This window comes from Falco cherrug, chromosome 8, assembly GCF_023634085.1.
Source record: "Falco cherrug isolate bFalChe1 chromosome 8, bFalChe1.pri, whole genome shotgun sequence".
Taxonomy (NCBI): Eukaryota; Metazoa; Chordata; class Aves; order Falconiformes; family Falconidae; genus Falco; species Falco cherrug.
The window spans coordinates 20,162,625-20,176,200 of NC_073704.1; the positions used below are offsets into that span (position 1 = coordinate 20,162,625).

General features: G+C 41.1%; 1 protein-coding gene across 5 annotated transcripts in view; it reads right to left on the reverse strand.

Moving 5' to 3' along the window:
* The window catches only part of MAP3K20 (mitogen-activated protein kinase kinase kinase 20), a 94,160-nt gene that overhangs the window by 73,323 nt on the left and 7,261 nt on the right, over positions 1 to 13,576 (reverse strand). The window lies entirely within an intron of this gene.

Sequence of the window (13,576 nt, forward strand, 5' to 3'; positions counted from 1 at the left end):
TGACCTTCTCATTGCCCTTCTCCAACCACAGAGCAGTATCCCAAGCCAGTTCCTTCCCCAAAGTTACAACAGAACGACCAGAGGTACTATAACCTCCATCCATGTCTGTGCTACAACCTTGGCTCTGTGGTTCAAACCCACCAGAAAGAGCTAAACTGAATAATGAGCCAAACTGAGAACACAAAGCCTGAGACCTGCTCCAGCTTTGTGATGGTTTGGTCGAAGGGAGCACATGCAAGCCGGAAGCATTTCCTCTAAGGAGAGCTGGAAATGTGGAAAAATCACAGCATCACACATACCATTAATTCTCATCCTCTAACATGTAGAAAGTGTTTCTGAGAATTGTTCTAACTCACACACACAAACAGATGAAAATTTCTAGAAGATGACAGATGTAGGAAAAGTGGTAAACGGAATACAGTTGAATGCAAAAATAACAGTACTGCAATAAAGTTCCACAGTGTAACCACAGTGTATTTTAGGGTAAACATCTAAAGGCAAAGAACATCTTGCAACCACACTCAGCTCTAGCGTTTCTCCATTTTCAAGTTTCTACTTCCACACCAGTAATGTGCACCTTCACACTTAATTTGAATTTTTCTTCCACCACTTTGTTAGAAAAATTCCAGACACATCAGAAATAAATATGAGAGAAGCATCACACACATACCCAAGGGGGAATTAAGAACATTTAAAGGGCCGGTTAATAAATTGGGGATCATCTATTTTGTGATTACAAAACAGCTGACTTGCACTACTTCCTCCATCACCCTGCACTGTGCTTCCTGAGGACCTACAATACATGAAACAGCGAAGAGGAAGTGGGAATGTATTACATGAGCCCACAGCAAATTCAGGACCAGGGTCACACCATTAATGAAACCTCTCTCCCATGGGCTGTACCTGAAAAGCCAAAGAGGAGGCATCAGGCTGCAGCTAATGACAATCCCAGTCTGAACCTGAGTGCAGCATAAAGAATTTGCATCTCTTCCTATTCTAGCAATACCTGTAGTCCTTGCACAATTACTGTTTGATTTATGCTCTGAGTATGACAAGGATTAGATTGGCAAGGTTCACTGCAATGAACAGAGCGCACACATGAGCTGGATCCAGGGCCCAGGAGCTCCGTGCTGTTTTGGTGGCACAGAGCACATTCAAACTTGCAACATCTCCTTTGGTGTGGAAGAATAACAGCATCCCATATACCACAGCTTCCCATTTTCCAAGACCAAAGGTATGCAAAACTTGTCTGAGGACCATTCTAATTTACATTCAGGGAGAAATCAGCTCCCACTGAGGATCAGACACAAGCAGATATAATTTTCCATGCCGCCTTCAGCTCAAGCAAGGGTGGCACGACTTTAAGCATTCTCTTTCGTCCAAGCAAAATCATCCTCTAGCAATAGCGATCACAAAGCTTCGCTGCCCGAGACACGTCTCTCTAGTGGGCACAGCCAGAACTCTTTTTCCACCCTGTCAGAGTGCTATAATGCTACATGACATCTCCCCTCCCCTTCCACATATGCGGCTGCTGTGCTGTGCACTTTACTTGCAAAACCACTGTCCTGCTGAGGGTGTTCACTTACAGGGGGCAATTCCCTGATCCCAGGGAAAGTCCTTTCTGCCTGGAAAAAAAAAAAAAAAAAGGAGAAGGAAAAAAAAACCCCACCGTGGAGCTTAGGAAGGCTAACTCTCTTACAAGAAAGATGCAGTATTGGCAGGGAAAAGGTACCCAGAGTAACATTTCTTCTTCAGGTGGAATTAGTGGCATCTTGTTATTAGTATACAGTGTTACTATAAAGAGCTTTCAGCTGATCCTGTATCTCCACAAGGCAGTCACTGCCTGCCTGCCTTCCTGAGTTTGAACTGCTGCAGTTCGGAGGGCTTAGAGATTTCTCTTCAAGGCCCATTTCATCAATTATCTCTATCTTTATCAAATCTGGATATAATTACCATAGTTGGCTCTGAGTGGAGAATATAAACCCATTTGGTGATCACTGTTGTGCAGAGCAAGTGTGATGGTCTCACATATAACTGCAAACCTTGCAAGTATTATTTATTAATAATTCAACCATGAATTATTCCATATTGTATCCACAGGGACAGTACTACATTGTTAGTTTCAGAGATGGTTTGGAAAGGAAGAATCGTTTTTAGTTTTAGCTGGGTAAAGATTAGATACCTGTCTTTAGCACTTTCAGGACAGATAATTTTGTGATGAATGCTCATAAATTGCTAAAAACCTAACTACATTTTTAGCTAATAAACTGTTTGAGAAATAAAAACACCTCCTACAGAGCAAAAAAAAAATTATACCCTACTCTGCCAAAATTTGGCAAAAACTGAGCATTTCAGTTAGGCCAATGATGCACTTAACTTCAGGTGCCTACATTCGAAAATTATCTTGATACTGCTTCAAGCTCTCCATTGCTTGCTCCCACTACTCCCAAACCAGCAAAAAAGCAAACCTCTTTTTTTGAAAAGGAAATTGTTAGGAACAGAGCTTTTAAGCCTTTAGAAGTGTCCTGCATCTTTTCATAACGTCCTCGCTTTTTAGTTTAGACTAACATACCTTTATATGCACAAAAAGAAACACAAGGTGTAATAACCTTCTGAAAATACTGGGGTTTTGTTCAAAGTCTCTAGTGAATTCAGAATTCTGATGGGTTGAAGTAAATGGTGGTGCTAGAATAACATTGAAGTCGTAGAATTCAGATCCCAGATCTTCCAAATATATATTTTAAGATACACAGCTTCTTTAAAATGAGAGGAATTAAAATTCCTCATTCTTTTAAACGCTGTGTACAGGGATGGATTTTCACAACCATGAACAGCCTAAGAAGAATCCTCAACAGAAAGCTCACAAAGGGACCCCTCTACCCCTTCTCCATTTTTTCATTTCTACTTTTCTCTTGAAAGGGGTGTCTCACCAGAGAACCTGAAGAGTGAAAGATTTTAAAGTACAAGACTGAAATCCATCAAACCCTGGACGGTGGTCCAAACCCAACCAGCTGTCAAACCCAGAGATAGGAATGTATGCTCACTTCTGCCTAATAAAATTTGAATCAAACACTTTGCATCTGATTCTCCATGTGAGCTTTTATGCAAACTTCTAAAGTGCAAGGAATCCTGGGGTGGAAGAGCTATTCTGAGAGCTTTCACATAGTTCATGTAATTAGGGAAACCACTTCCTTTGATTGTAAGTGTTCAAAACAGCTGAATTTCTTCTTTCAAAGGAACTCTGTGATTTGGGTCATCTCTTTAACTTGCTCTTTCATGTTTCTCAAGATGAGAGGTGAGACTGTAGAGCACATTATTTAGAAAAAAAAAAGATTCCACTTTTTGTTTTAGGGATTGAACTTGGACTATTCAAAAGGTTGTCATTTGGAAATCTTTCTTTCCCTCCCTCTGTTTCCTTCCTTTTCTGATAAGCTCTTCAGTGGCTCCAGTGAACACAGTCCAAAATGCCAATTTAAACCTAAGGCAAAACTGAAACACGGTATATAAAGGAAAAGGGACTCTCATTTTCCTTTGTACAGTTGTGGCTGAATATGTAATTATAAAGGAGCTCTAGCTGCAGGATCTCAGTCCCCATGTCACGTTTACATTTTAATGGTTCTAAACACTGACCAAGCAAAAAGGCAGAGATACAGATTTTAAAAGACAAACAAAGCAGCTGCCCTGGTCTTTGAAATGGGTCTGCGGGTTTTTTTCTTTCCCAGAAAGGGAACTCAGGTCACAGTTTCAAGGCAACGACCATGTCACTTGAGCTAACAGCCGATGCCAGTGTTGTTACAGAATCAAGTGTCACTCACCCTGAATTTCTTGAGCCAGGCACCCTGTTAGTGCTGTTACTCCACATTCGTCTCTGTAACAGCCGTAATGGGCAGGGAATCTCTCCCTTCTCACAGGACAGCACAGAAACAAGAGTAATGAAAAGGCAAGAGGTTTCATCATTCGGATTTCAGATTTATTAAGTAACAATATGCTTGTTTACCCTGGGAGAACAGAGCTTTATTCCTAGTCCATGACAAATCGCAGGACTCTGTCCAGAACCGTAGCACCAACAGGGAAGCTGTTTGCAATGGGAACAGAGTAAACCACTTGGGGGACGGTGCCAGAAACCACACCACTGCCAACTTCTGCTCAGGACAGATGGGTCACTGGCAGGGAGAGAAGACTTTACAATAACAAAGACTTTGGTATAAATACATAAATGACCAAAAAAGCAAAAGTTAAGAGCAGACCTCCGAAATGTGTGGCCCCAGTAAGTGGGGTTCTGGATCTCATACATGCCTTTAGGGCCCTTGCAAACTCTTACAGGGGGTACTAGCAAGGCAACATCCAAAAGGAAGAGCAATTCAACAGCTCCAAATGTTAGCCATCTGTTGCTACATACTTGCATCACATGTAGCAGCCCAGCACACACAGACACACTGCATAGAAGTCAAAAGTAAAAAAGCTTTTCCCATGGTTTAGGAGATTAAAAGTACACAGTTCACTGAAAAGGAAACCCACCAATCACTACTTATAAGCCATCATCTTTGATACAACTGCCGCAAATTCATCTGACATTACTAAAATTAAGGTTATTATACAATTAGACACAGAATGAATGATTTCTGTGCTTTCCCCCCTCTAACTGCACAGTTACATTTTCTCTGCTCTGTGATTCTTCCAAGGAAAAGGAAAAGATACCCTCTCAGAAAATGTTGCTCACTCACCCGAGGGTGCAGCAACTAGATTATTCTAACAAGTTTCCAGAACAACCACCTACTCACCTCTCCTACTCTGCCTGTGCCAGATAAAAACTTGCAGAGAGCTTCAGCTTCCATCGAAAGGCTGACACCCACCCAGCCTGCATGCCTGCCTCTTGGTTTTTCTACCTTCCGAAAGATGAACTCTGTACAAAGCAACTACACGTTGCCTTCCTGCACCTACTAACAGCTTCCTCGCTTCTCCTACAGCAGCTCAAGGGCTTTTACAAACCATGCTTATTTTCAATCTGGCTGCTGTAAACTCAAGTGCCTGATACACACCTGCGGGTTTTGCGTATCACGACACTTTTTTTTTTTCTCTCCCCTACTTACAACATTTATCCATAAGAAACTTCAATTTTCAGAGGTTATGGAGTAAAATAAATGAGCAACTAGAGTCAGAAGAAGCGAAGCAGAAGATGTGTGGCAACTGTCCCCTTCCAGTGACATCCAGGGTCCAGGCACTATGTCGCCAAGGAGCTGCAGCCATAGGGGGTCCCTCCTGTGTGCCATGGGCTGCCCCGCTCACCAGGCACCATAGCTGCAGGGGACACAGAGGAGGCACAGGAACCATCACCGTTACTCGAGTCCCCCAGTTTCCCAGTGGAGCCAGCTTTCTTGAATAGAAATTATGCAGAATGGAGGTTCACTAAACATTAATCTAATAAATGAACATGTATTTGCAAACTGGATCCCTCCCCAGTAGCTGAGCACTAACAGATGAAACACATTTTAGGAGACAAACAGGGCAGCTTGGAGGCAGTTGGGTCAGACAGCAGCTCTGTATTGCCCTTACTGGCCCCATCTCCCCAGTGTGTAAGTGCAATTAATTGAGTACGAGAGAAAGAGTTAAGGCTGAAGCTGTTCCCTGGGCTCCTCTGCAGCTTTCAGCTAACATAAACAGGTCCGAATGCTTCTTTGTGACTGTTTATACTGCCCACTTAAAAAGGAAAACTTTTTCTATCAGCACCTTAACAAGTGACAGTAGGTAAATGTGAAGTAACTTTTACAGTCCTAGTTGCATCATTACAATTAAAAAGATTTATTTTTATGCTTCCCTTAAAGTTAGGATATATATTTTTATATATTCTTCTTCAACGTTTTCAAGTAATCTTGTGCCCCAGACCCTTATGCAACTCATGCAAAGCCAGTCAAAAATTAAGGGCGGGGAAGGCAAGTAAAGGAGGACATACCTAGTCCTATTCAGTGTTTTACTGCCCTCTTAAGAGGGCGAAACATGTTGTTCAAAATTCCATTGCTGCCATGTGCATGGCAGGTACTTTGGGGTCCCCAACCAAAGACTGTGGCCTCAGTGCTCGGTTTCGGATACCTCTGTGAAAAACAGCCTCCACAAGACTGATGACCCCAGACACAGATCACATCAACTCCAGCACAGATCCCTAACTTAATTTGTACCATCACACAGGCGTTCAACAAGCCAGAAACTGTGTTAGACTCAAACAATACTTCCACACACCTCAAAAGCAACTTTGGTAGTATCAGAAACAATAATTCCATATGCTGCAGTTGAGTGAAAATTATTTAATTAGTGTCCACAGGGACTGCAACACCAAGAGACTTCAATGCATGTCACAGACAGATTGTCAGCTGTCCCTCAAAGCACCCAAGACTCAAACACACACTTACCATACTCTAAAGCTACCACTAGATCTCACCTGCCACGCAATTTTGTACTGTAACCTTGTTTTAAGAAAACTATGTAGTCAGACAAATGAAGAGATAAGACTAACTTGAACCAACCCTCGATTACTTGAGCCTGCAACAGCCTAAAACACCACCTTGACAGAAAAGCTTCTCTTCCATATCCATGAGAGTTCTACAGCAAAGCTTCAGGACAGCTTATACATCCAAAAATACCATTTTGCAGTTGATCACTTTAACAGAAGCTCGAGGTCAGAGAATGTCGTGGGAGGGGAAACAGAAGAGCTGCCGTTTGATGTCAAGGGTTGCTGGCAGAGAGATAAGCAACAGAACCTCTCCTCCAAATTATAAATAATAACTGAGCCCATGCAAAAAGAAAACAGAAAAGGGAGAAACATATCTAGAGCAAAATAAAGAACTAGGAAAAATCCCCTTTAATTGTGGTTAGGTATCTACTGGCCACTTGAGCAACCCACTGTCAAACAAAAACTTGCAGCAAATTGACACAATAATTAAGACAAGACACAATGGCATTTAATTTTGAAACTAAATAATATTTAATAATACCCTAACAGGCTGCGTACTGTGGATAGCAAAAAGGATAAGAAAGAGTGCTTTCTAAATAATCAGAGACAGTTTTTTTCTCCTATTCTAAACAACATTTATCCATAATTTGTAGAATGCTGGCATAAAAACTTGTTGCACCTTCTGTAAAAACAAAATTAAAGATAATTGAGGTAAGAGGCCCCAGACCTCACAGAGATATTCCTAACCCAGGGATCAGGCACACAGTACGTTCCTGTGCCTCAACCAAGCTATGGCAACTTGACCAGCAGCACATGCAAGGTAATTTTGCTTCACCTGGACAAAGTTTAGGGCAACTGAAGAGTCAAGTGATAGGGAACAACAGATATATCTGGTGCATCTTAGCTTATTAATTTACCTGTTTATCAAGTTTTTTTTATGTAGTCACTGTTCTGCACACCAGTCAACAGAAGGATGTGTGCTTAATTATTTACAATTTCAGTACAAAATATGGTGGTTTAGCTGATAAAAAAAAAGGATAAGGTAACTTCTAAAATATGACTACAGCCAGCTTCCCAGCACTTGCAAAATTGCTTCTCATTTATTGCAAGCTAAGATGACAATGCTGACAGTCACTATGTCTCAACTGACTCAAAATAACTTTTGAAGCCACAGACTGCCAGCCTGCGCCCTGACATGCCAGTTTCATTGAAGATGATGTCTAAATCAAATTAAGCCAAAACTGGCTTGATTTAAAAGAACGAGTATACACAAGCCTTTGTAAGTAAGAATCTCAAATGAAGCTGGTCAAAAAACCTCAGTAAGCCACACAACTTGTGCTACAAATACTCATTATTTACATGAAGCAACTGTGAAAAACATTAACTCATCTAATGAAAAGTGTGGTATAAAAATGTTTTACACAAGTAAAAAAATCTGCTACAATAAAATGTAGCAAAATATAGACAAAGCATGTTTCTGTGCCTGGATTGTTAAATTTTTAAGATCTTTTTGGGGGAGCAGAGACAGAGTGGAATTAAGTTTCTTCTTGAAGCAGAGAAAACGGAACTGAAGCCTGTTCTTCAGCAATATTACATTGTCTTACATTATACTGGTATCTCCCAAATACCAATGGAGTTTTGGTATCATTTTGCTTGCAACACATAGACCCCTCAACACTTACTATACAGTCTTATGCAAAGCACCCACTAAGAAAATCTAATGCAGTGACTTTCTTGACATCTGAAAACATGACATTCATTTACAAAATCAAGGCCTCCAGAAAATCCCCCTTGAATGAAAGCCGAGAGTAGGGCAAACTCAAAAGCAGAGATTTATTGCAGAAGTCTGCCCTATCCAAAACGATTTATTCTGCAAGATACATATTATGCAACAGCTGGAGCATCTGAACCCATTCTGACAACTTCCACAGTCTACAAAGGGTACCGAGTGTCCTCTTGATACTGTTCGGGAATATGCCAGTCAGCACCAGGAGGAGTGCTCTATGCCATTTCCTTTACCAAAATATAAAAAAGAAACAGAAAAGCCTGCAAAATAATGACTCCGTAAAAAAGAAACAAAGACATCTTCAGACACCCCTCTGGTATAATAAATGCAGTTTTATTTCCTTTCAGCTGTTAACATGATATAGCAGTATTTCTTTAAATGAATATGGAGCTGGAAGGGTTCCCATAAGATCACTTACTCTGGGGATGTACAACCTTTCATTTTTTCATGAAGTCTGTAATTTTCCAATATAGGCACAGATACGTCTGGAAAGTTCATATATTTGACTCCTGCACCTTATGGACCCTTATACCGCACGCACTCTAAGCCCTCTCTCACTGTTCATTAGCAATAGCACCTGCACGAAAGGACCACAGGTGGGAAACACAGGGTTTGCCATCCCCCTGCTCCGAGCTGGAACCAGGTAAATCCAGACATTTCCTGGCAGATATTACCTTGAACCACTCTCAATACTCACCAAGTCAGACATGAGGGGGGTAAAGGAGTAGGAGCTCCTAGAAAGAGCTAATAAAATAGTTAAAAAGCATCAAAATTGTCCTTCGCTACAGCCAAGGCTGGCACCCAAGCACCAATACCAGATACAAATTGTGAGCAAAAAGAACATCTACTATTTTTAGTCCTGTCAGGGCTAAGTATCAGTTTCAGTTTGGTTTGTTTTGCCCTGTTTTACTCTCTTGTTTTTCTTATTACTCTTGAAAGTCATTCCCAGTCCTTACTCTTATGACCCACATTAAAATTACCACATGCTCTGTTTTAGGACTACAGACATGAGTGAGGTAAGTCCAATGGCATGCACGTGGTTATACTTAACTCATCCCCTTTGGAAGGTACGGGCACAATCCATGTGTTCTGGACAGTCCCTTCCAGAAGTGGATCATAAAATTGAAAAAGTGAACAAGCTGCATTATACTCCCCTGCATTATATATATGTACAAAAAATTTTATGAAGCATTAAAAGATCCCCTAAAGCTTATTGCACACATACTACATACAAGAAAACCTAAAAATATAAAATTTATTTCTATGGTAGTCAAGACTTCCAGCAATATAGCATCAGAACTAGTAAAAACATGTTTTTATTTTTGAGTCTCATAAAACTCAAATGCATCGCACAGACATGACTGAACAAAAAGCATGAGTAGTTAATCCTATTCAATCTAACATCTTTCATGCAGAAGTCAGTTCTGTCAGTTGACCAGAAGTATTTCCTAACTAGATTACAGTTACATTTTACTGGGGTTTTTTTCCACCACCTTCCTGCAGTTTGCACAGACCACCAACCAGCATTTTGAAGGAATCCAGGAACAGCTGTACTGCATGAAACCAAACAAACTCCTACCGAAGTACCACGGTTGTAACAGCTGAAGCAAGCAAATCAGGTGCAATACTGCTGTTCATCCATAGCACAGAGACAGTTCATGGATCAGGGAGTACTTCCACAGAGCAGTGACATTAAAATTAAATTCAAGTTTCAGGTAAAATTGCAGCAGTAATAAGTCTCCTGGTGAAGAACTACAGCCTAGATCAGATGCCAGCTGCCAAAAACCAGCCACCGAAAGCACAGCCTTCAAAAGCAGTGAGAAGCAAGAGGTGAGCTTCAGAGAGGTACAATCAAAAGAGGTGAGTGCTACTCAGTGAAAAGCTAACATGGCCAGGCATAAAGCAACATCCGTAACATTTCACTCCTCCAGTTATCTGCTCAAGATAATGAAGTCAAAAGAGCTGCCAGCAATTTGCACAGCAAGGCCTTTGGGCCCAATCGTTCCCATCCATTCCGGTGGGTGCCAAATTACAGGCTTATCCAGTAATTCATATAAATCATTCACAAAAATACCAAGTAACTTCCCGAGTAGTAGGTGTGCGATTTTCTTCAGTGAGTACACATAATTATCACTTAGGGCAAAAGGAGCAAGCACGCATTGTACTACAGGAGGCATTTCTACTCCTGCCACATGCATCATAAACATCATGCCGATGGTCTGATTTTCCATAAAACAATTCACATGGAATTCCTGTTCCTTGCTTAAAACCTAAAACTGTTAAAGTGCTTGGACTGGATAGTAAAATAGCAATTTAATTTTGGTTTTGCTGTTATTTAATCACTCCAGACACACTCCTATGGTTTACTTAACCAGCAGAAGTCTTGTCCAGAGTTTTCAAATCTGATACTCTAATCAAGGCCTTGCAGCACATTTATTTTTGTCAGCAGACCTATTTAGCTGTACCTTATTCACATAAACATGCACCTCTTCCCATACAGTCACATTTTAATGCCTGTCTGTAAAAAGTTAATGCCTTGCAGATGTCTTCCCATTTCTGAGACTGTAAAGTTTTGAAGAAATCTGTCTGAGCAACACCCTTCCAAGTATTTGTAAGTTTTCCCGAGCCTACATTTTAGTTCGATATGCTGCTATATACTGAAACAAAAATTGCTTTGTTTCACATGTTAGAACTTGTTAGCCACTTGGCTAATATGAAGTCTTCAGGATCTTTGCTGGTTTCGATTGGCTTGTTTAATAAAATGAAACACAGATACAACATATTTGCAGAATGATACCACAGCTCTATTGACTTGGCTTGTGCCCTTGGACGAGGCTAGCAAGAAATTCCTCTGAGCAAGCTTTTCCCAACTGTCCTGTTTTCCCTTTAATCAGTTGTTATGGATTATTGGCAGCAGTTAACAGAAACACAAGACAATCAGTCATAGAGTTACAAGGATACTTCCTTTCAAACAAACCAGGAAGAGTAATAATTAATTTTCTGGACTAAATGGAAACCATCCAAATATCTACTAAACAGATACATACAGTTATGGCAAGTTATTTTTCTATTGTTATCAGAAAAGCCATTGACTCACCGTGACTTTCAGGACAGTTCAGTCACAGACATTCATTACTGTCAACACTACAGACAAACATACTACATGTGTAAACAACTCAACAGCCGTGAGGGTCAGAACAGACCTTCAGGCCACAGAGGCTGGCCTCTAGTACATCATGGGCCACTACACTTCAGCAAGCTGCTCTTGTGTTGAGCTCAACAACTTGACAAAAACCACTGTCCAAAAAGACATCTCAACGTGAAGACATGAAGAGACGGAAAGGATTCTCCACCTTTGCTCTTTCAGTCTGTAGTCTGCTTCAAGCGTTAGTCATCCTCACTCCTTGTAATTTGTGCTTTATTTCCCATTCTAATTTGTCTGGCTTCAGATCCCAACCATTTGTTCATGCAGTAACTTTTTGCACTAGATTAAATGAGTCCAGCATTTTCTTCATATGAAAATGTACTTTTTTTAAACAAGCTTTTACTTTTTAATTCCTAAGGTTTTTGACAGACAAGTTCTGGCAAAACTAGCCAGACTTACTTAAGGCATCACTACTTGCCTATCTGCTGTCTCCCCAGAAAACTTTCGAGAGAAGGTGCCCACAACAAACTGTTCCAACTATAACCTGTCTTGTTGAGTTTAAGCTGCAAGTGATGATCAGTCTGAAGGAAAATAAACAATTTTGTGCTGGAAGGCACTTGCTCCCCTTCTGTCAAGTCATCCTGTTGAATGATGTGCATCACACCCTTCCGACACGCACCCATCCACAGCCCCCCTGCCTTCCACTCCTTGTGTTTTGCAGTCCACCTTGGGCTGCCCCTCCAGTTGGTTGACATTCTTTTAAACACAGCAGAACCAGGACTGCACCTACTGCCTAACGCCCATTTCCCCAGCGCCACATAACCAAGATAAGACGCCTGGTTCTTACAAATGACTTGATCCTCACTTGGATATGCAAAGACATTAACCTAACTTACTTAACAGCACCATGATAGGAGCTCTTCATGAGCTGCAAGTCTTACGAATTACTAAATAAACCCTTACATTGTACCAAATTCTTTCCAGCAGTTTCCTTTTCCTAGCATGCAACCTGTATGCCTCATTACTACAAGCTAAACATTGTATTTGGCCGTTTATATCTTTCTTGAATGTCCCAACTGTGTCAAGCAAAACATATGACGGTCCTACTTTCTCTATCATTTCCCATTCCACTAAGGTTTATGCCATCACAAGATGCAGTAATACTGTTTTTAAGTTTTCTTTCAAAATGCCTGAAGTATCTAGCAACTGGTTTAGCAGACTCCTGCAAAATCCCACCACAAACACACCTATTCAATAAAGATACTTCACTGACCAGTACCAAGATCTGCCAGCCAGTTGATTTTTAAGGAGCACATTACAATACCGCATAGCACCAATTTTACTTGTCTTTGTATATCTTTTGGTATTAACAAATAGTAGAATCAAAGAGAATGGTACAAATGAATATTGGACTGAAGGTGTACATCTCCAACCATCCTGGAAAAATCATAAGCCACATTATTTTAGACAGCAACTTGCTCAATCACAATCAAACATGCCTATCCCACCTCAAAGCATGATGTAATCATGCTAACTCAGCTGCAGCAGCAGTGGATGGATGAACTTCGGTGTCTGATTATTTACCAAGCATGTTATGCCTAGCACTGCCCTGCCGTCCTCAAGCTTATAACTATCTTCTTCAAACACTTCGAGAATATTGTATACAAGTTGGATATAAACGTGCTGGAACATCTGTCCAGTAACTGTGCAGCCCATCACTACACTGGTGTGTTCTCGCTGCTGCATCAGCAGTGGTGAGCAGCAGGCACGCTGGAGCGCCGTGAGGACCACACACAGTGTGTCTCTGCTAGGACTGTACAAAGCTGAGGATCAGGAGGTATTTTTAGGTAAACCTAAAAGTCTTCTTAAAAAAAAAAAAAAGAAAAAAAAAAAAAGAAAACCCCCACAAACTCAAACCAACCTTAGTTGGTAAATGTGCAGTAAGTTCATTCTGCCTTTTCCCACAGGACTGCCAAGGACCTGTCTGCCTTTTCAGGTGCACAGGATGCCGTGTGGGAAGGTGACTGGTAGAACAGTCAGGCTTAAACTTCACTGCAAGGTGAGACCAAGCTGAAGCACGGCTATGATTATCTCAGAGCTAGTGGAGCTCCAGATCACAACCTGCAGCAGCCAGGGAAGAGACAACTCCAAGCAACACACATGAACGTACAGATACAAACCACAGAGCTTAGAAGACCAG